The sequence below is a fragment of the Polyergus mexicanus genome, unplaced genomic scaffold (assembly GCF_030449975.1).
Source record: "Polyergus mexicanus isolate NDT 795.1 unplaced genomic scaffold, iyPolMexi1.0 SCAF_16, whole genome shotgun sequence".
Lineage (NCBI taxonomy): Eukaryota > Metazoa > Arthropoda > Insecta > Hymenoptera > Formicidae > Polyergus > Polyergus mexicanus.
Genome location: NW_027223336.1, coordinates 2,756,704 through 2,781,282, shown reverse-complemented (window position 1 = coordinate 2,781,282; position 24,579 = coordinate 2,756,704). Strand labels below are relative to the sequence as shown.

Genomic DNA, 24,579 nt, shown 5'->3' with positions numbered 1-24,579 from the left:
TTCGTTCCCTCTTTCTTTTTCCCATCCTCGGTTTCGTTTCGTCCTCCCTCTTCAGATCGTAATTGAGCGGACGATCTTAATGCTCGAACGACCACGAATGGCTCACCCCACTGGCACCTCTAACCGCTCGTCGTGAAAGTGTTTCACGAGCCTCGACGGGACGGCGCTTCGCAGTTTGTGGTCTGTGCGCGGGCTCCAGCTTCGTCCGGAATCTCGATTCCTTCTTCCTTCATTGACGTGACTATCCTGGGACGTGTATGGGCGTTAGAGCGTCCCATTCGAGAGAATTCTGATACCTTACTATCTATAGCGAAATATTATCTTCGTTTTATGAGGAAATAATCTTTCTTTCGAGAAAGGCTTATTATGTTTGGCTAATTTAAAGTTTGACATTTATGTAAATGTTAACTTCTCTTTCGTAATGGAAAGATATCTGCAGCTTTCCATTGTTTTTATTTCTAAAAAATCGGAGATAGAAATTTTTAAATTATACAACACATTTTTGATCTTTATGACCAGTGATGCGTTAATTTGACTAAAATTTGTCCTGAATTTTTTTTTTTTTTTTCATCTTTTCGTTATTTCGTGGGCTCAGAGCTTGAACGCGAATCTGAAAAACTGCTTGCTATTTAAAATAAATCTTTTTGATCGCGAAAACTGGGAAAACAGTCAAATATAGGATCTGCGCATTCGAAAACTTCCGATGAGAAACTCTCTTCCTCGCCAAAGTTGGAACTCGGGAAGATTCACGATACCATCGCGAGGATAGTTTTCTTAATCGACCGCGCGAAAAAAGCCTTTCAATAAGTCGTGAAATAAAAGGACAATGGCGCGGGCGGAAGTAAGGGGAACGAAGACGAAAAGCGGAGAGAAGAAAAGCGATCAAGGGACGGGAAAGGGGGGAGGAAGAGCCCCGGCTTTCACGACACAAATTCTGTGTAACCGAGACTAACTCTTTTAATAGTTCGTTGGTCACGCTAACTTTCTTTTTTAGCGGCGCGTTCTCGTTCTCTTGCGCCACCCGCATTAGCGAGAGAGGACGATCCGCCAAACAGCTATATAGAGAAACGAGAAAGCCAGAGGGCTACGGTTTACTCCGGTAAACTCCAACTTTCTTACCGACAGCTAACTTCGGTGCAGTGAACTACGTCAAGTTCCACCTCGGGTTCTTCTACGGGCTTCGTTTTCGCCCTCATCCTGGAAGAATTCTACGACATCCGCGAATCCCCTAAGAGCCGAGCGACGATTAGCTATGGTCTTCATTGGTGAACGCATCTAGAATAAATATGCGTTCACCTTTCTTGTCTTATACGTTCAATGTACTTGAAACTTTACATACGTCTTGAAACTTCGTCATATTCATATACTCTTAATCCTTTTCTAGAAACGTAATTGTTAACATTTTAATGAATCAACAGTAAAGATGTGTATGAATATTTTTTGACAAGCATGTCAAATTACGTTACAAATAATTATTAATGTACAAATATTGTTCATATTTCGTTTGCTTGGTAGTTGTTCTGATTATATTTATTTCTTTAATATCGTTCTCTTTCTTTTTACATATAGTTAATTTTTGATGTAATTTTTTTATAGCGCTTCTTTAGATAAATTTAAAATTCGTGAAAAATATTCCTCCGAACATTCCTTTAGATAAATTTAAAATTTGTGAGGTGTATTTCTCTCCGAATTTATTTAGGAATATTTTTTTATTTAGGTACGTAGAATTTATTTTTGTAAAGTAGCTCGTGTATTGATCTATTACTTGGCAACGTGGATTTTTTTTCATCGCCAAATTGGTCTTCCGACTGGTAGCGAAACTTCGTTAAAGCACGACGTTAATTGCATTCAAAACGTTTCCAACCGCAGATTGTCACTGCAATGGCGGCAGTTCGCGGACAACCACCGTTTAATTACAACTTGCCGAAGAATACGCCGCTTCGGGAAAGAGAAAGAGAGGGGGAGAAAAATGGAAATTATAATTATTAAATTCACCGTTGTTCACAAAGTTCAGAAAGAGAGATGAAAATCGAATTTCGAAGTTTGTCGAAAAAGTGCAGTAACTCGACTAATGATTTGAGCGGACTAAAAATGCCGTAAATCCAGTATTCTTATCGACAGTACATACAATATTTTGTTTATGTCGCTAAATATATATAATAACCGGCAATGAAATTTCCGGATAAAAAAAGAAAAAAAAACAGAAAGAAAGAATAGATTCAGTTATTAATACGCATGCATTTGCTTCACTCGGGCATATCCTTGTCGATTGTCCGAAAAAAAAAAAATTTTTCTTATCTGATGTTACCTCATTTATCTCATATACTATATTTCATTTATAGAAGTTTGCTTGCTTGACGGGGATTTTTACATAATTTGTACACGATTTATTCTCGTTACTCTTGCTATAAAAGAAGAATTACGCACATTTTTACATAATATAAAATTTGCTTAAACTCTGTTTTCATTATGTTAATGGTTAATTTTTTACGTGACATTCTTGGGAAGCGTTTCGAAAACAAAGTCGCCGCATACCGCGTAAATGAACTTTTGCAGATGCTTCTTTCTTCCTCACTCTCTCTTGTACATCAAAGGGAGAAACTTCTTTGAAGTTTGAGAATATTGTCCGGGAGAGCGATTTTTTCTCTTTCGTGCAAAAGTCACTCGAACATGCAAATGCGCTAAAGATGAAACATCGATCGACACAATGCGATCGCTTCACGCGGACGGAAAAAAATCATCGATAAAGGAATGCAATTTGCAAGCAATCGACATCGGCGATGCGGCCAAAAGCACAGAGAGGTATGTTCTGAGAGTTGCTCTCGCAAACTCGCGAATCAACCGTCGTAGTTCAGGCAAGACTGAATATCTCCTGAGGGACGCGCCGCTCGCGTCTTTACTCATGCCTGAAACTTTACTCAGGTCTGTTCCTAATCCCATTTTGCTCCCCTTTCCTGCTGGATTCTCGGTCATGTCTCTTTATTCGCCCTACAACTCTTATCTTTAGTAAAACTTATCTCAATTCCGTGTTATTATTTCATTCCTAACGAGATCTTTTATTTTCATTTTGCTTTGGACGTGTTTTTTTTTCTCTTGTAAAAAGTAATAACAATTTCACTTACAATTAACAATAAATTTTGGCTTACAATTGTTAAATATTCTAAATACTTTAATTGCAAAAATTAATCTTTTTTTTTTTTTTTTTTTTTTTGATATATTTTTTATATTTTTTAAAATTTAATTATTAATTTATTTTTATATAATTAATTTTTTAATTCAATTTAATTTATTTATTAATTTTGTTGACTATCTGTAATGATTATTTCAAAACTAAATTAATTTGCTTCGGTATAACTGAATCTCATCTAATTGAGCTTGTATGGAGTTCGATTATTTTAAGCCATAAATAATTAAACAGAAAAGAAAGCTCTTAAGATAGACTGTTCAACATGCAAATAAAAAATATTTTGACGTGATATGCACGTTTTGTTAAATTAAAATTAATCAGTTATATCACGAATTCTCTGCTATTAAATAGGTCGCGGTGACGTAACTTTACAGTTGGAACGTAGCGTGATGCTTGTTGAGTTTCTCGCTATCTATTTCGAAGTTGCAAGTACATTACTCAGTAGTGGCATGTTGAGAAGTAAGATCGCGTTTTACATTTTCAATGAGGTTTGCACTTTATAGATAATAGCAGATTCCAAAGTGAGCCACACATTACAAACTTCTTTTTATCAGTTGCTTTATCTTAGAGTATAATAAATCTCAAATTAAATATTAAATTAATAATAAATTAATGGAGGGTAAATTATTGTACAACATAGATAGCTGTTTGAAATAGAGTTAAAATTCTGCTAACAATTTTCATATTATATTGTATATAAACATTTATATTTTAAACCATTATATAGCGAATGACTAAAGGTGTTACAGGCTAATATTTCTGAAACAGAACGAGATATGAAATTCTTATTTTCACAAAACTTTACACTGCAGTTAACATGCGAAATTAATGATTTTAGAATAAGGATTTCATATCTCGTTCAATTTTAGAAATATTAGCCTTTAACATCTTTAATAGATTCATCCTGTATATATAATTTTGTGCGATAATTCTGTTTCGAATGTAACACAGAATAAATTAATAAATTAACAGGATAATTTAATGAATATTATCGCAGATATTACAATAAACATTATCGGGTATTTTGGAATATGTATTTATGGTCGTAATAATGCATCGCGGTTACGGCGTAACAACGTTTTGTTTCGCGAATGATACCGCATGCATTTTATATAAATGCACGGAGTTATGCAGATCGTAAGGTTAATTGACTTATTCTCCGCGGATCTAACTTAGCTTCTTTAACTATTCTCGAGTCATCCAGTCCCTTCTCGCTCACCTCGCGACACCACTTCGTTTTCTCTCGTACTAAGTACTTGGCACTTCCGTTACAGTACGACGGTTGCCGCTACTCGCGAAGTCAGACAGTCCCACGGAATACTAAGCGCCATCATTTGGCACGCCGTCTGCGCGGATGCGCATCCAAGTTCCCTTCACCTCTTTCCTACGTACACCTTTTAGCCCGCTTCTGTTTTCGTCTTTTTCATCTGTTTCTTTCTCTCTCTCTCTCTCTCTCTTTCTTGGCACGAATATTTTATTTGCACTGCAGATCTTCGAGGGGATCGGCCGCATCCCGTTCCTCGTATTGATCTCGCTTCTCTCTGAAATCTGCGCCAACGTCGTATAGCGCGTTTCTCTTTCGCATTTATTTTTAAAATTTAACTTTCGGCCAAACTTAAATTTATGCGTTCGTTTGCATTTAAGTAATGGCAAGAGCAAGCTTCCAACTTTTTGCAGCAAATTGACGTGCTGGATAAATTTATTTCTCAATTTTCCATCCAACTTATCGCGTCTGTATTTGCTTAATCGTACGTTGAATAATTTACAGGCGCAATTAGCAAAATTTCATAAATGCACAATTATTTACATATTAAGATCGTCTAATTGACATAGTTTCCTTTTAAATGCGCTTTCACACGTGAATATATTTTTTATTTGTCAATTCGATAATGTCCAGTCCCGTAATAATAACACGCTCTTTATATAAAATTTAAATCGTACAAAGTTTTTTCTACGCTTGCATCTAAATACACGAGCTTACAATCAGCTTTTATAACCCGATGTAACGATTCCCGCCCTCGTTGTGTGAGAACCACGCGTAGTGTAGGATCGGCCACAGTCCATAGAGTTTCCATAGTTCCATGCTCTTAACGCGTAAGTGTCCGTGTCATTCGACGCAGAACAACTTGAACACGGCTTTATGATCCCACCGCGACTATTTCTATCCGAGAGCCACTCGAGCCACACGAAACAGGGATCGCGTCGCCATGGCCGCGATTCTTCTCGACAAAAAACAAATTTCCCAAAACACTCGCTAAACACGGCGGGATAGTCCCATAGTTCGGCAATCTACGGTAACACGATTGTGCCTCGCGGCGACTTTCCCGACATCCACGATATAATCGATAATTCCGAAGTGGAAAAAAAAAAAATCAAAGTAATTCCGCGATAGCGAGAGCGTCGTTGGCAACGGGGCCGATCTTCTTCCTCTCCTCTGGTTACTTTCGCGATATTATTCTTTGGGATTTGTTCACCGTAAAGTCTTTATTAAAAGTCGGTATCTCTTTCGACAGCCCCGCAAAGTTTTAAGTCGATTTTTTCCCGATATCTCCCTCATCCATTGCCAACTCCTGCGTGCTTTTTTTCTGCGATCTATTACACGTTCTTCTTATTTCTGGTCGTTGAAACGATCTTAGAAATTTCATACAAAGATGTAAAGGGCATTGCTGTTTAACGGGACAGCGAGAAATGTGTTAAACACGAGCGAGCGTCTCACGCGACTGATGATACTATGTATTTTATGATCGAAATTATTTATAAGAAAAATATTAGTACATTAATTTAAATATGTATCAGACTATTAAAGTAAAACCGTAAATTCTTTGAACAATTATTTACTTAATAATATACTTATTTTATATTATTTTAATACAGCTACGTGAAATTAGCTGTATGTTGCAAATGCAGATAAGAGCTTTTACATTTTATTTTGCACAGAACAAGCATATTAATTCTTCTCTCGTTAAATTATGCAAAATTATTTTTACTCGCCATTCATTTATTCTCCGATCACATGTTTTTGAGAGCTGATCTTACAGCAACATAGCAAACGTTATTTTAATGAATTAAATATATTATTAATATTTGAATGTGTGTGAATAGCTGCGGTGCGGTATTCGGGATAAATATTGTTATTAATATTAATTTGTCATTGCATTTGACGATGTATTTGATAACGTGTTGCATTATTTAGTACACATTGCCTCATGTCATGTACACCGTTGAAAAATTGATATTGTTGCAGAGAGAGGGAGAAAGGAAGAGAGATAGAGTATTATAATATATAGAATATAGGATTGCGAATGTCATAATTACAAGAGAATGAATGTAGAAAGATATGTATATGATCGATTTAAAGCCTATCACATCTTTCGAATTATATCGGATATATTTTCCTCTGTAGCCAACTTTGGTGAGCCTCGCAGTCCCCGTTTTAGCTTCCATTCTATATTCTCATTTTGTCGTTCCAAATTCTTCTTCTTACTACTTTACGACAATCTCAGTTGAAATCTTCGAAACTTCGTACCAGGATGGTCGGCCACGCGAACATGAACGGCTGCTATTTTCCGCCATTATTGTTCCTATCTCTCTTTCGTCTCATTTTTCTCTGGCACTCCCGCAGGTCTCTGGTAACATGTGGCACCGCCGTTCCTTCAACTTTGCAATAACATCAGCACAGCGGTTCTCGTCGTTTTATTTTAATTGAGAAGTCATTGCAAAGCGTTCCGGACGAATGGCGAGTTTTACCGTGTGTGTGTTTACCGATGTAATTTTATGAATATAATTTTAATATCTTTCTCTGCATCTTATAATTATAAAGTATCACAGATATTGCAAATTGTGTAATTTTTTCGATAGTTATTAATTATCGAATTTAAAAGAATAATTGGTATTTAAATATAGAAATATTAATAATTGTGAAATCATTTTAAATCAAATTTTTTATTCAGTTTATTAAGTAAATGATTTTATTACGGACATTATTCGCAAAAGTTTTGCTTAATGTCGTGTCATATCGACAAATCATACACGGGCGATTATTTTATGAGATTCTTAAATCATTAAAGTATTCTTTAAAAACTGGATAAACTCGATGTTAAAACATATATTTAATAAGGTTTGGTATTTAACGTGAAGAAATAATTGTGTCATACTTTCATAACGAATACTCTTTATAATCATTTAATAAAACTTTTAAGATTGTGTATAAAAGAGAGTTAACAATAAGAGTTTGATGAAACTAAAAGTTTATATATTTATTCACTTTCACATAAATAAAATTATGAATCTGTAATAACCAAATTTTAATATTAAATCATGATTGCGGATAAAATAAAAAACTTTTATTAAAATTTTTTATATTTTATATTTTCCCTTGTTTTTTTTTTTTATTTTCTCTTTCTTTTCATTTTATATTATTTCCTCTTTTTTGTTATATCCGTCAAAATTAATTTTTAAATTAAAGATCATCAAATAATAATTAGTATTACACCCGGAGGAAGTATTAATTTAATTGTTTCATTCTCTTTATATCTTTATTGTTTGATTTTTGACTCGTGCGATAAAGGTAATAAATGATTATCTGTTTGCTTGAATTCCTAAACAAGTATATATAATAATTCACATTATATTTGTAAATACAGTGAGTATTTTGAAAACTACTGCATTGATATCGATCGTCGCTATGTAGGCGGTAATAATGAAGCCATATTCGTAATTATGTTGCATTCATATACAGGATGCTTAATACGCTTGCACAATTCGGCGATTCATTGACCACTAATTGGATAATGAAAGTACGAATCCTCTATTCTTGGGAATTTCAAATGGTATTACGGCATTTGCGCACATTAGAAGCTAGGCTTAATTTTACTTCAACTTTTTTCTGCTTTCTATCATTAGTTGCACATGTGTTATGATACGTCATCGGGACCAGTGTAGTAGTTTATGTTTAATATTCTGTGTTATCATGATCCTATAGATGCTACATAATTCTCTTTTAAAAGTGAGTGTCTCTTTTACAATTGAGAAAGAAAGAAAGTTATTGAAGAGAGCTATTTAAGCAAGCGATCAAAAACTAAAGAATGCTAAAGCATGCGCTGCAGATTTCGACGCGTGAATTTAGCTTGCAATTTAAGAAATGCTGTCTGGTTTGATTTTGCTAAAAAAAAAAAAATAATCATGCCAATGCAATTGCCAAAAATTTGTAGAGATTAGACTTGTTCAATTTTCAATCGGTCGCGCCGAAGATAATGTGTATATTACGCAGAATTAAGGTAAAATTAATTATTAAAAACGATGGTGTTTATTCGGCTGTATGTGGGATAAACATATATAATTATTACAATTATATTCGAACTTTTTGCGGCCAAACCAGAATCCGATTCTTTATTACATCTCTCCCAAAACAGAAGATTATACACTTTTCATCGCGAGATATTACGTGCACGAATGAAATAATATATAGTTATAATTATACATGAAATAAAAAAATTTCTTAGAGATCGATTACTTTTTACAAAATTTTTTGTACCAATCATTTATTGAAGTTTTATTTTAAATTTGAATACAAAGAGTCAAGAAATTGCGAAATATGTGAATTATGCGTAATGTATTTTTCTTGAAAAATTAACATGTTTTACAAAAGAGAGAGAGAGAGAGAGATTATATTTTACTATGTTTACGATGTAACTGTTTTATACGAACTGTATGAAATTGAATTACGTTGCTCATTGCATGAGAGAGTAATCCATATGCCATCCAGATACAATTTATTACACGAGTAACAATTCAATGTAACGTAAATAACCGGCGTGATCATGTTTCTCTTATCAAGATACTTTCGAAGCCGTTACAAGATATATTGCGGAATCATTGATCTGTATCATCGTGATTTTGTAGGCGTTATCAAGGTTATTATTCGCGTCCACGGCGCATTTCCAAATCATGGCGCATTGCATTAAAGCGAGTTAGTATGTGCTTCAATGTAATGGCAACATATTGGAATTTGCTCCTCTCGACGCGTTGCGCGTCATTATCGATGATAGCGGATCAACAGTTATAAAATCAACCGAGGGAAAATACATAACATCATGTTACACTCGCGTTTCTTGCAATCTATCAATTAGGTAATGGATATAGAATCTATTGTGACAATTATTCGCGTAATGTGGACAGATCTGATCGATATAGATACAGGATATATGGCGATAGAATGCCATATACCGAAAATATCCGCGTACGTATGAAATGTCCGTAGAATGAAAAGTTTTTGTGTGCGCGACCATTTTATTTTTTATTATGTAAAAAAAAAAATTTTTATATCAATTTAAAGAAAAAAGCGAAACTCGATGCAATTAAAAGTGCGGGAAATTATTATCGCTACTGTTATCTAGATAGATGTGAACAACGAATGTTGTAAATTGCGATTCCGTACTGTTAACAAGTGTGCAAGAGTAACAAATTTGCATTCTCGTAAATAAATGTATATTTATACGTTTATATGTTTGGATACCCATACATATGGCGCTCCGCGCGAAGTATTGTATTCGTGCAGTTTATTCCAGAGAGAGGAGAGAGAGAGAGAGAGAATCAAGAATATAAAACTGCAATGCATGCCTGGCGATACAAGAGAGGCGGGCGTTAATTAACCAACTTTCCACGAATATGCAGCTGCAATGGCTCCTCTCTTGATTGTGTTCTCTCTTGACTGTCGCGCTTTTATCGCAAGAAATATAAAGCTCGTTTATTAAATCGTAGAGTCACGTATGACGGAAACTTGCTCCCCTCGGCTCGATCGATGAAAAAGAAAACGTTTATAATTCCACTCGATTGACGATGCAGGCAATGCATCGGTCGTTTCACAATGCGCCTGTAATTTCCACGCAAATATAATACCAAAGTACCAGTCGCGCTCTACGCTGCTAACTAGCGCTATTCATGCTACGAGTAAATTTCGATTTTTTATATTTTCCTAGCGGATTTATTTTATTACAGCTACAGGTAGTATAGTTAAAAATAGATTGTTTTCTAACGTCGCAGATTTACCGAATTACATTTTACATACAGAAACTGGAAGTATCAAGCTTACTTTATGCAAATGTTACATCGATAAGTAAATTTACATTTTTCATTAATATTAAATGGATTTTAAAAGAAATTTTATTTAAAGCTTTATTATCAAAATATTGAATATTAAAAATGAATAATGCGATAAACAATAGTTCCTCAATTACAGGCTTTAATTAGATAAATAGAAATGGAACAGAAAATTATTATATAATACTTGCCGTCTTTTACAAATGGATATAATCTTTAAAAATTTATCCGAAAATTAAGATAAAAAATTAATTAATTCACCGGTACAATACGCAACAGTGGGGAGTTGTATTGTAGTATACAATGTTGTAAAATGCAAATATGTCCAACTTGTACGAAACACGCAATGTCTAAAATAACTAATACTTACAAAAAAAAAAAATTATTAGCTTGAAATTGATTTTTTTACTTATTTTCTTCTTTAAACGGAGATATTTTATTTAAACAAATTACATAAAGATGAAAGAAAAATTTTTGTAATTATATACTTTTATAAATTTTTATAAAATATAATAAACAAGAATTCCATTCTCATATAATAATTTAGATAATTTTAAATCTTAAGTTTTGTTTTAAATTATTTCATATATGTAATATGTATACATCAACCATTGTATCAACATTTTATTAAATAATTTAAGTGTATGTGTATTTCAAAATAAAAAATTTTAAATATTTTATATTATACAGTAACGTAAAATGCAAATTACTACCGCGGAGATAAATGTATGAGCAATTAATCGATTAAACAAATAAAAAAATTATGAATTACTCGCGTCACGGTTGCTTCGCCGTTGCCCGATACCGCTCCGACTGCTCCTCCTCTCTTGTTTGTTTTTCGCTGTTCTCGTATGACACTCAAAATTACAATTAATTACGATCGCACATTAATCAGTACAATATAACGATAGCGCGATACCTTGTACGACACTCCCGATATTAATTATACACGACGCGCACTTTACTACTGACGATAAAAAGACAACGCAAAAATTATAATATGATTCGCACGGCAATCGAAAATTCACGCGCAACTCACCATAATGGTACGTCCGCTGTTAATAAATATTATATTCTCTCGTCTTTTTATTATTGTTACTTTTTTTTGTATTATATCATATAAGGAACATATTTAAGCATGCGAGTTATAAAATTAAATATCCGCAGAATACAACGTTCGACAATATCTTGTATTGTTTTACTCGCGCGATATAAATTTTGATCGATGAAATTACAGAAATGTATTTTAATAAATTGCCGTTGTACACGTCAATTTTTCATCGAGTCATTAATAAATATTAAATATGTGACACGATTGTAATTAAACGCGTCGTTATTCAATTTGTCCTTTGTCTATACCCGCGACGTTTTCTTAATGACTGAAAATAACATTCGCGATTTACTTCAATATTGTACGATATTAAGGTACGATTAATGCTAGTTAAGACGCGATGTATATTAAATATAAAATTAAGATTTAATATAAATCGCACGCTTTGATGAATAAGCGTCGCTTCAATCACGAGTCGCTAATCGCATGAATCGATAATGTGTAATTATTTGTAAGAAATATTGTTTAATATCTCCTTCTCCTTGTCGCGCGTATTTGGAAAGATTAATGTGACGACACACGGAACGTCACGCGTCGTTACCTTCGCGCTTCACGCCGTACGAATGATAACAAGGTCACGGTATGTTAACATTAGCATGGCGTCTTGGCGTGGAACGCGCTATTGTTTACGTTCGTCGTAACCCTGCTATCATTCGCGTCGCGAGACTCGAGCGAGACGGTCGTAGCTATGTAAAGAGCTGCGTGTGTCGTCGATTATCTTTCGAGATATATTCGCGACTAATATTAGGATATATTAAACGCGATTATTCGTTACATGCAATTACAGACTATTAATCGGCGTGATTAGCGACTTGTATCGAGATTATATATTGAGATAATGTAATATTTCGAGATTATTTATTAAAATATTTTGTACGAATTATACTGCATCTTAATTAAGGAATATTATTTTCGAAAGATACGTATCGTGTTTTAACTCGACTCATTCACAATAATGTATGATATCAAAATTGTTAATGTTACATTCGACCATCAGAAGAACTTGAAAAATTCAAAACGGATTAACTTCGAATCGAATCAAGCGACGATATTTTCGGATATTGACTTTTGCGGATATTAATACGAGATAGTAATAATTTCAAAACGAGAGCATTCATATATTATTTATTAACTGAAAATGTAGTGCGACTAGTTAATTGCACGTGAAGTTAATCTCGCGAGCACATAATTTTCACATTGTCCTCGTATCGTGATAAAAAAAAAAAAAAAAAAAGTACAAGTTGCGCGCGCGCGTGATTAATATCGGGAGTGTAGTACAAAGTTATATATTGTACTGATTAGTGCGTGAGCGATCGTAATTAACCGTGATTCTCCGCGAGTGAATACTATGAAAGAGAGAGAGGAAGAGCAGGCCTAGGGAGGCATCGGGCAATGACAGAGCAATTGTGAGGTAAATACTAAATAATTTTTTTATTATTTGTTTAAGTAATTGCTCACATTTGTATGCCTCTACAGTAGTGTTGTACGATCCACATTTTACATCACTGAATAATATAAAATATTCTAGGTTTTTTATTTTGAAATATACACACACTTAAGTTATTTAATAAAATGTTCATGTAATGATTGGTATATATATATATATATATATATATATATATATATATATATATATATATGTAGAAAATATATTTCAAAATAAAATTCAAAATTTATAATTATTTAAATTGTTTTTTTTTTATATGAGAATCGAAAATTCTTGTTTATCATATTTTATAAAAGTATATAATTATAAAAATTCTTATTTCATCTGTACGTAATTTGTTTAAATAAGAAATTTTCGTTTAAAAAAGACTGTTTAAATAAAAAAAAAATGAATTTCAATCAATAATTATTTTTTACAATATTAGTTATTTTAGATATTGTTTTATATATGTTGGACATATTTATATTTTACAGATCAACTGTATGTACTACTTGGTTGTTGCGCATCGTACTGGTAAGTTATGTTAATTTTATTTTAATCTTGAAGAAAGTAATATATTTTTAAAGATTATATCTGCGCGTATATATAATACATAAAGATATAAAATTTCATACTTTATATAGAATTATACCGATTCAAAATTTCCTAAATAAAATAAACATTTTACTGCAGAATCTTTATAATGAAATTTTTACATTGCTGGAATTAAGAATGTTGCAAACCGTTATCATATATGCCATCTACAATAAAAATAAAAAAAATAAATCTATTTTAAATTGATGTTGAAGCATCCATGTGACACACTTTTGAAAAATAGTATATTATTCATTTGAAATCATGTTTTATAAACTGTTATTTGGACGATTTGACGATACGTTGAACAAGTTCAAATTCATTATGTTTTAAGCGCGAATATATTAAACGGCAAAATTGAAATTGATAAAATATTATCGCTTTGTACTTCGCTAAACGCGTTTCAGCTACGCGGTACTACACGCGTATATTTACAATTGTTAATTAAATGTGTCAAAGAACAAGTGTTAATGGAGGCAAAAAGAGGGACGTCCCTTCTTTTCCGTCGCGTTCAGCGAAATGTCGGAAGCGAGGCGAAAAGCAAACGATAAATTATCATGACCGGAGCGAATTCGATTTACGTGTCGGCCATGCTTTCTTAAGCTAGGTACAATATCTGCTACCCCATTGCGGAGACGTCGTCTTTGTAGATGCTGTTTCTGTCTTAGCTTACACAGCAAGATGGATAAAAACGTTTTCATCATCGAAAACTATCTGTCATCGATTTCCGTATAAAAATAAGCGGTTTAAGAAGTTATAACATTTTGCATTAATATAGATGTTACCACATTCTTTAGATATAAATATTTTTTAAAGAGCATCCGAGAACTGTTCATGTTAAAATTGGAAACAAAGGAAAATAATGATGTAAAAATAAAGAGTTAATGAAAGATCTGATTGCGAAAATTCGATACAGAATATTTTAATGATGATTGAGACGATTTATTCGATCTCTTTAAAACTGTTATCACGTTCGATTAAAGCGAAAATGTTGTTTTCATATTTTATTCGCAGAAGATTACAGATGTTTGTGAACGCTGTTATTACGCGTTTGATATCACAATAGCAAGCTAACAATTGATTTCATACATTGTGGTTTCTCTCATTCCTATAACTCATTTACTTACATGTACGCGTTCTCCCCTAAATAATTAACAACTTATTATTGATTAATCAAGCTTTTCAGCAAATTCGCGGGTATACTCTCTAACGTCAATTATTCGTTAAATGCCTTTCGACCTATTTTACTTAAAGTTTTCGCGCACTTTAATGTTAATAAGTTTTCCATTATTTGATAAAATATCATAGAATAATACGGAATGCAAGAGTAAACTGTTAAGTGAAATTCAATTTGTCGATTGTATTAGTTTTCGAATTTTGAGGGAAATTCCATTAACAAGAGTGTTGAGCGAACAATAACGGATATCAGTCGAGTGGTTCCCGTAAACTCGGATGAATTAAATGTAGCAACAGAGGAGGGAATGATAAAGTGAGGAGAGGAAAAATAGAGAGGGAGAAAGAGAGAAACGAGATAGAGACTGGAAAATTTTCACGATTTACGCAATTCAACTTCAAGCTGCCCGCGAGGTTTGTACATCGTAACAAAGTTTTCGAACTGTTTTCTATATTTTTGTTTGCCGATTTATTTGCGAATTTCATTAATTTATCATTATATTTGAGATTTCCATGCAGATCTCTCTCTCTCTCTCTCTCTCTCTCTCTCTCTCTCTCTTCAAAAGTTGTTCTAATACATATACAATAAAGTATATATAATAAAGCATGTGATATAAAACAAAGTAAAATATTATGTTTAGCATTAAAAATGAAAAATTTTTCATTAATTTGACGTATGAAAGAATTGACTCATAAATGTTTCGATTACAATGATAATATATCGATCATCATTAGCAATTAGTTAAATTATTCTACATGACGTTTTACTGAGCGACTCTAATATTTCTGTTACTGAAAATAAATTATTAAATATTTGATTTTGATACCGGATTAACTGCAGATTATTAATTGTTCGGTGGCTGCTTTAATATTTGGAAATATCCAGCTTTCAAGACGCGTCTCGTTAAACATAATTATCTGAAAGTTATATCTGAAAGTCTTCTTTTAGAAAAATCTCTTGCTTTTGATTCGCTATCAATTAATAAATGCTTTTTTTGTTACCTTAACATTTTGAATCTTTTAATTCCTAATTTGGATTGTATGCGTCGGATAAAATAGGACTTATTGAATTTATCATGTATATTGATTTTTTCTATTCTCTTTTTCGTTTTGTTTCCGTTTCTTTTTCTTTTTTTTCGGGAGAAAATCCAATAAATCTGACAAAACGGTTCCTTCAAATGTGCTACCTTAATCCAGTACCTACCTAAATCAAAACGTAAATCACGATCGTGTCCTCGTGGGGCGTACTTCGTTGTCGGAAAAACAAGAGATAAGATGGACCGTGCATTTAAGATTACCCAAAGTTTAGAGGAAACTTTGTCTTTTGGAGAAAATAGTCCCACGACACGTAGTTGAGTGATTATATGAAACATTTTTGCATGTCAAGTATGTGAATAAAAAAAAAAATAATAATAATAAAAAAGGGTTATCTTTTTTTAACTTTGAATTTTGCAATTGCGCTTTTCGAATATTCAATTTTTATTTTACGCATATATTCAATTATTTTTAAAATGTTAAAATTTCTTGCCAAAAAAATATATATTTCAACAATATTAAATATCGAGGCATTAAATTAAATATCGGCAGTCAAAATTATAAAAAGTTTCCAGTTTGATTATAGAAGAAAGAAGTTAAATTTTTATTCCGTATGTGAAGCTACTCTTTTAATTAATAATAAATTACGTTACATGTCGATTAAATTTACATAATCCTGTTTAAAAATCGATATATATATTCTTTGAATATTCAACATAGTCGTGCCAAGTATGGAAATTCTATTTATAATAATCGCTTTAAAAAACGAACAGAGATGAACATCGTTGGTTTTTCGTTAGCATCGTGTATCTGATGATGTAACCAACGCAGCCTTCATCCTAGACTCCGTTGGCGTCGGGACACTCTTTTAGGCGCCACGATGGCTACCCTGGGGTTACATGACCTCGCCAGAGGTCGATATCTCGCGCTTCGTGATGTTTTTGGGCTATCAATGAATAAGAGACGAATATTTAAAAGATTAACACGATTAATGAATTAATCGTAAGATACATTCATCATTTATAAATATTACTGAAAGATCCGTAATGATAACGTTAACAATGGAAAATAAGCTAATCGATATCTCGGTCAACATATATTTGTGCAACGCGATATACATGTAGTAATATATTGCGACGTTAATATTGATAACTAATTGTTGAAATATACAAATAATAATAATTTAGCGTATACTTATAGTTACGATTATGTTGCGTATAATCATTTTTTAATATATATCGGCACTATTAACAATAATAACGATAATGATTTAAATTTACGATTTTAATTGCACGATGAAAATGACAATAATGCTTATATGATATTTGTGTGAGTGAGATATCAATAGAGTTATACTATTTTGCATACAGAGAGCATATACGGGTATCGTGCATGCGTTCAACCGTTCCGTTAAACGTATCGTGAGCGATGGATTACGCGAATGGTACATGTCAATGTAACGAAACGAGCATCAGTGGACATGACGAAAAATGTTCGCGCCACTATACGCCACGTGAATATTCGCGTTTGCATATCGTGGCGCATCTATCAGGCTATCTGCGCTTTCACGCTGACGAATTGCGCCTGAGAAATTGTAAACGATTCTCGCTGAAAATACGATGGAAGGCCCGGTGTTTGAATATAAAGATATATTTTCTAATATTTCTCTCAACATATATATTGATTTGTTACACAATATTATACAATATTCAAAATTCTTTAATTATTATGATTTCTCATGTTGCTGTAAATGATTAATTTGTTTAAGATTAGATGATTCTAAAATCTTTAAAATTATAGCGTCAAGAATCAATTTCTGTCAGTCTAATTTAATCGCAATTTACAAGATTGTAACAATATATCTATCATAAAGCGTTCGCGTATTCATTTCGTTCGTTCGGACACGTCGTCGTCGTGTGGGCGACACAATGTGAGCGAAGTAGATGAGGCTTTAAGTAGCCAGCCAGCAAGTCAGCCGCGCCAAAAATGCGCGAGTAGTAACGGCCGGCGATTTGTCATCGTGACGATTTGTAATCGTTTGTCTCTCAGTCCAGCTTTCTCTCTGGCTCTCTTTCTCTCTCTTACTGTGTACAAGGTAAACACAACTAACTGCCGTCTTATTTAAATGAGGAGACGAGGCGCGTCTTTCGCCGTGCGACGATCTCGGTGTCCCTTTTCGCCCCGAAATGCCGTTCGCGTTTTGCTCTTCCGTCACCGCGACACCCCGGGGATTCCGCGGTACATGATGTACACCAAGAAAATCGTGATCCGCTCCATTAATCATACGGTATAATTCCTGCCGCCCTTTTTTTGCACCGCACGCCGGTCTCGTGCACCGGCGCCCGTTTCCTTGTCGACGATGTAGGTCGGGACAATTACTCCGAGATTGGTCGAGCGGCTCGTGGTTGGCTGCCTGAAAAAAATTCGGTGAAATTCATTCGTTGAATTATGATGATCACGGAATGCACGGCATGCCTCGCTCTCGAATTATACGCTGAGCTCTCTCGAAATTTAAAACGACGCAAATATTGCTTCATCCATTCATCAACACAATGAATAATTAATGTAGTAATTTTTGGACATTATTATATTTTTCCGCGCTACATAAAATTATTATTTAACTGCTATGTAATATACGTGTTATTATTATATATTATCGATATCATAATTGATGAAAGTGAAGACATATTTGTTTCGCGGATCGCATCAGCGTTCGTTATTAGCGATATCTACATTAATAAATAATATTATTTTACATTGTGCGATGCGATTTGAAATCGACTGACATTGCCATAGAATGCATAAATATGATATTGTCGGAAATGCTTATTATATGTCGATATAAGCCATCGGTAAGCGAATTCAATCCGATATTGAGTTTTATTATCTTTTTATGTCTGTCATATATATTGATAAAGATTTGTACGGAGTCTCAAATATACGTTAAATTCGATATCTTAGATCTTTACTTATATGATTTAAAATGATTAGATATATGACATTCACTCATATCCAATCTTTCGATTTACGCAATAAAATAGTATTAGGTTTCAGAGAAGAGAATTTTCGAGAAGAGTAGAGAGAAAGAGAGACGATAAGAGAAACTTCTAAAGATAATGATAACTGAGCACTATAACTATTTGTTATTCGAATGAATGTGCCGTTTAAGGCAATGTCCGTGCTTGTTTGACGTAGCAAAACAGAATCTTTGATTCGAAGACGGCACTTCCATTTCGGAGTCGTAGAGATATTCTTGGAATGTAGGACAGCCGCGAGATATAGATGTAGTATAATCGCGAGGTTAAAATTCCCAGCCGTTTGTCTTCGACGCGATTGCTGAGCACCCTGCGAGTTTATAGAAGAACAACCCGCGCGCACACCGTACCCCGCCATATATAACTATATCTGTCCGGAATCTGGCGCCGGAGCGTCTCTTTTCCTCGAGAGAATTACTCCTCCGTGGCAAGGCAGGAAGGGAGAACCGGAACGAACGAACGAACGAACGAACGAACGTCGCGACGCGTCACGCATTTCCCGTGTTTCACTCGCGAGAGTAGAGGAAAACAATTATTGTTCAGCTCGTACCAAGACGTTGAATAAAGCAAAGTGACTCGATGATATCCTAAGTAGCGACGAGGATTAAGGAGACGCTATTAGTTCGCAAGATCACGACTATTCTACCGAAATTCCATGAATTTGATTTTTTGACAAATTTAAAAAATTTTTCTTAATTAATTAAAACAAGACAAAACTTGACAGAATCCATTTTACGTCAATTAAACCCTATAATAAAAATAATACAGATATAAACATCAGAGTAGATAAACATCATTAGAGGCAACGAAACGACATAATAATATATTACGCAACGAGACGGATTCCGATACCGATCCGAGATGCAATAACGAGTCGTCGCTGATAGTGTACATTATCGGTCGACGACGTCATTACTATCTCGATTTCCTTCTCGCGATAAATTGAACGACTCGAGCGAGACTCAGGGCAGACAAGACCTCGTAATTCAAGCACGTAGAAACGGACTAGATTATCTCGGTACGTGCTTTTTAAGTTGCATCGCAGTAAAAGTAGCGATGCGCCGAGTACAGCGTTGGCGCTTTACGCTTTGCCCAAAAACACGAACTTTCTCTTACAGGAATGCGATGCGTTTGCAGAATTGATTGTTTCTCTGCCTTTGAAGTCTTCAATTATGCAACGAGCAATTTTCTAATCTGCTCATTTACTTTTTTGCTTAAAAGTATTCAAAAGTGTTTATTCAATAATTTCTGGCATTTGGAAATGTGATTTTTTTTTTTTTTCCCATACGTTATATTCATGTTAAAATAATGAGTATCAGTTCGCATGATGTGGTGACGTACATTAATTTGTTGCATATGAAATGACAGTTTGTTGAAATTGAGATTAATGGCATCAAAGTTTAAAAATGCACCTTTGTTTATTCATTTCGCGTACATTCTTGTACATTTGTTGCTACGAGAGCTTATCAAGTCTAATTTAAGTCTAGCAATCTTGCAAGTATCAATTATTGTACCATTGATCAACGATGATTTTCAATTAAGCAACAGACAAAGCTTTCGTCTACAGCGATGTGACATATGTCGGTATGTTAATGATTCATCGATCGATTACCGGTACAATGCAACGTCGACATCAAATGCCGGTTCTGCTCTTAACAGACGTCGTCTTCTGTCGATTTGAGCTTGTAGTTAATCGCGCGCTTAACTCTTGACTGTTTGGTCAGTTATAAACGGTTGTAAGGATTATATGTCACGTACTCCAGCTTATTTCACCTATACAAGATTAAACCGTGTCGATTCTCTCTTTCTCATCTATTGATTTGTTTGACGCGTTGCAATTATATATCGCGTATTTAACGTAACTATTTTTAATCGTTTATTACTGAAAAATTATTGGTATCTCCGATATTTTAGTTATAAAAAAATCAATATTAAAAAATCTATCGTTGAATTCAAAGGTCGCAGAATATTTCATAGAGATTTCGAGATAAACGAAGCATGAAAAGCGTGACTCTGACAAGTCGAAGCGTATCGTTATAAGCGTTATCGTTAGTCGTCTCCCTTTCTTCTCTTACCCTCTCTCTGTTAGCAACGTTGCCGAAATACGCTAACCGCCAGCATCTCCTGTCAATTCCGCTTTACGGATTATACAGCACGATTGCGTACTACCGTTTGCACACGACGTGTCGTCGTCGCTAGATACGAGACACGGGACGCGAACGGAGGTGTTGACGCCAAGGAGCGCGCGACGTCTGCCGGAAATTGTAGACGTAGTCGAATCGCGTGCAGCCGGAAGATGCGACTGACAGTACTCGGACCCATAATGCGACTAGGAGATTTCCGCTATGTCTTTCGTAGCTGAGAACTTACGTTCCGCTCGCGTAGTTTCGTGAACGCGGCTGTATTTGCCGAGCGAACTGATTATTCGCTCAAAGTTCGAAAATTGTGTGTAATTATCTTCCGATCGAGAATCTTCCGATTTATTACGTAGTTGCAAAAAACGAGAAATAAAAAAATGTGAGATCCGCTATAATATAAGATTAAAAAGGGCTCAATGTGAGAGTACAAATTTATATATAATATTTATTTATAATATTTATTTTATTTCTATTTATTATATGTGTATTCGCAGATTTTTTTAATCAACGATTAGAATGATAATTTTTCTTTACTAAAAAAAATATTAATATTTTGTGGCTCTTTACACACTGGGCACTGTTTCGACTCACTTTTAATAGCCCGAGGGTTAACGAAACGTTTAAATAATATATGCGATGAAAATCGTTATTGGCGATATTTTGATAGCATTAGAAATCGTTATTGATACTTTTCGTGCATTTGACGAGAGTGTTGCTAGAGTGGTGTATCGAAATCGGATTAGAGTTATTGCAAGGTTGTAATAAGGAAAGCATTCAAGAGGGGATATTAATTGATTTTCATTAATACATATCTGGAAGCACGTAGCTATCGACTACACAGTACAAATGATAACAGAGATGGCGATGAATTCGATTAGAGAGATAGAACAATATCGAGAAACAGTTTCACAAACAATTGAAATACCTGTGATACGATAATCGTATTTTAATTAATCGATCTACAACTTTGGATAATTTTAGATATAAAAATAAATGCAGATTGGAAAGAATTGTCTCACTTTTTTTTTTTTTTTTTTTTTTTTTTAATTATGTAAAACCGACTTGATTGTAGAGTGCATATAAGTATAAGTACATTATATCATTATTTTCCTCAATTTGTAAATATATACTCAAATATTGCCTCCGCGAGGGTTAACAATGTGATGCATTATAGTTCGACCCGTCATTGTGAGAACTATTACTTAGGGTTCTTATATATTATTACGTTTGTTTATTCAATTCGTCTGAGCGAATGACAACTCGATAACAATCGAAGAGCTTTATTATTTCTACGATTATACAGCTCGGAGGAAGATACAATACATATCTTGGGTTCGTGTTTCGTGAATCATTGCGCGTGTTTAAAATATAATCAATTTATTATTAAAATACTTTTAGTTTGAAAGAATAATATAATCCTTTATAAATCTTGCAAGAAATCAAAATAAATTGAATTAAATTTTTAAATGTATATATAGAAAAATATATTCGTAATCCCGTTTTAAATTATAAATGCTTTTAATGTCTGATTAAAAAAAAAATTTTTTCTAATCTATTTTCAATTTTATCTTGATATCGTGATTCGTGTTAAAGAGCGATAGCTGCCACTCATGCTACATTAGCGACTGCATTATTATCGCATAATTTCTTTCGAGAATCAAGTCGGCTTACAATTAGACTCGACATTTTCCCGAGGAAACTTTCTCTCGTCGACGAGACGCGGTATCGAAATTGACGACCGCTTTAATTTCGCGCGACAGCCACCTATCATCATTGACGATGTCTTCGTTATCGGCCCCGTATTTATGTCCACGACGTGTTTAAACCGCGACGCACTCGAAAGCACTTTCGAGGAGCTATATCGGGCATTTTCGCACGATATTCGTGTCAGAATATTGCGAATATTCTCTAACATGATACATAGCATGAACGTCCATCCCGCCGGCTATGTAAGTCAGGTTCGGAACACGCGTGAACATCGATTCCTCCTTCTCCGATCACTCTGGTACCAGACACCGAAACACCCTATAACGTAACCGCACGTCGAGCTGGGCAAACCGGGCGCAATTTCCATAGCTCTCTTGATAGGCGTTCGCCAATCACCTGACTGTTCCGCGTGATAACGTCTCTAGGATATTGGATCTCAAATTCGCTCTTATCCTCATGACACTTGTCGCAAATCTATGTCTCGCACAATTGTTGATCTTTACATTCTTTTCTCTTTTCATTTTAAGAAAGAGTGTTCGCGTGGCAAAAATTCGGCGTAAAATTGATATTATATAAACGATACGATTTATTGAACATAATTTGATTTATTTAGTCAAAGTATATTAAAATATTTTTTGATACAATTCGATTATATTTATTTGATAGATGCATGTCTTTTATATTTTACTTGGCTCTATTTGACTCTACATTTTAATTTGTTCAATAGACGAAAATTAATACGTAATTATAAATATAATTAAATTTTTAATCTTGTTTATTTAATTATTATGTAATAGTGAATATTTCAATAAATGTCATATTGTAATCGCTATTTTTACGGACTTTGATGCGATTAGTAGGATTACTTAAAAAGAGATGCTTAAAAAGAGATCTTTATGTCGTTTTATATTCTGTTTATATTATATAGCTTATGAATTTTTATTTAGAAATATGCATCATTTTATTAACACAAGTTTATCAGAAATAATGCTTGGCCATGTCCAGTTCATTGTTTATATCGAAAATAGTTGAAAGATCTTGTCCTTCGGGAAATTTTGTTTTGCGACTCTTGTCCTTGTTTGGGATACGCGGCAAAACACGAAATTACTTTGCGCGTCGTATCGGTCGAACTGTCGTCGAGGGGGTAAGATCGTTGTGGTCATACGATGGTAGGGTCACAGCCACCAAGGATCATGACACCTCAAAAGAGCATTACGACCCTTGACCGATGTACATGCCATAAATGATTACACATGTTCTCTTCTTCGTCGGATTCGGAGAATCCATCCAATAAAATCCACCTGTTCCGCGAATCCCCAAATCAGATTTGATACGCGCGTAAAGTCATGAAACCGTAACAGAAAATAATAAAATATCAAAAATACCTCCACATTGGCTGATCAATTTTTTTATTATCCAGAAATCATATAAAAAATTTTTCTAAAGAATTAATCAATTTTTTTAAATATATTTGAAATACATTTTTTATAATTTTATTATACTATATTTATTGATATAAAATATATACAATTGATTTTTATATATTTAGTTATTTATTTAATTATTAAAATATACCTTGTTTTGGCGATTTTTTCTTACGTTAAAAACAATTGTAAAATGTAAAACGATAAAAGATGAGTTAATTTACAAGCATTGATTTTAGCCTCACGTAATACATTTCAAGACTTTAGACATATTGTCTCGAATAATATTGAAACATTTATATATTTAAATGTAAAAAATTACGCAAATAATATATATATATAGTACATATCGTAAAACGAATCAGTTTTATTTTATATGATTTGAGTGTATAATTAATTCAATATAGAGGATTTTATTATGATGTTTTTCTTGTCCGTTCCCAATATAATCATGTCAAAATACAACTGCTTGTTAGTAATAATAATAATAAAAAAAAATGTTTTTCATGTAATTGAGAAGATTAATATATATTATATAATATCTTATAAATATATGTGTTGCTTCGAAATCATTCATCAAATCTGCACTTGCTTCGTAAAACGATCAATGCCAATGTAGAGAAAGTAGTGACGTTATACTGGCACGCTAGC

At 33.6% G+C, this 24,579-nt stretch overlaps 1 protein-coding gene across 3 annotated transcripts in view; it reads left to right on the top strand.

The window, feature by feature from the left end:
- The window catches only part of Nolo (no long nerve cord), a 177,484-nt gene that overhangs the window by 40,865 nt on the left and 112,040 nt on the right, over nucleotides 1–24,579 (top strand). The window contains exon 1 of one of the 3 annotated variants that reach the window (XM_070309013.1): nucleotides 13,317–13,356. The exons of the other annotated variants lie outside the window; for them this stretch is intronic. The gene's annotated coding sequence lies outside the window, so the exon portion shown is untranslated. Of the gene's footprint in view, nucleotides 1–13,316; nucleotides 13,357–24,579 lie in introns of those variants that run through there. 3 annotated transcript variants of the gene reach the window in all.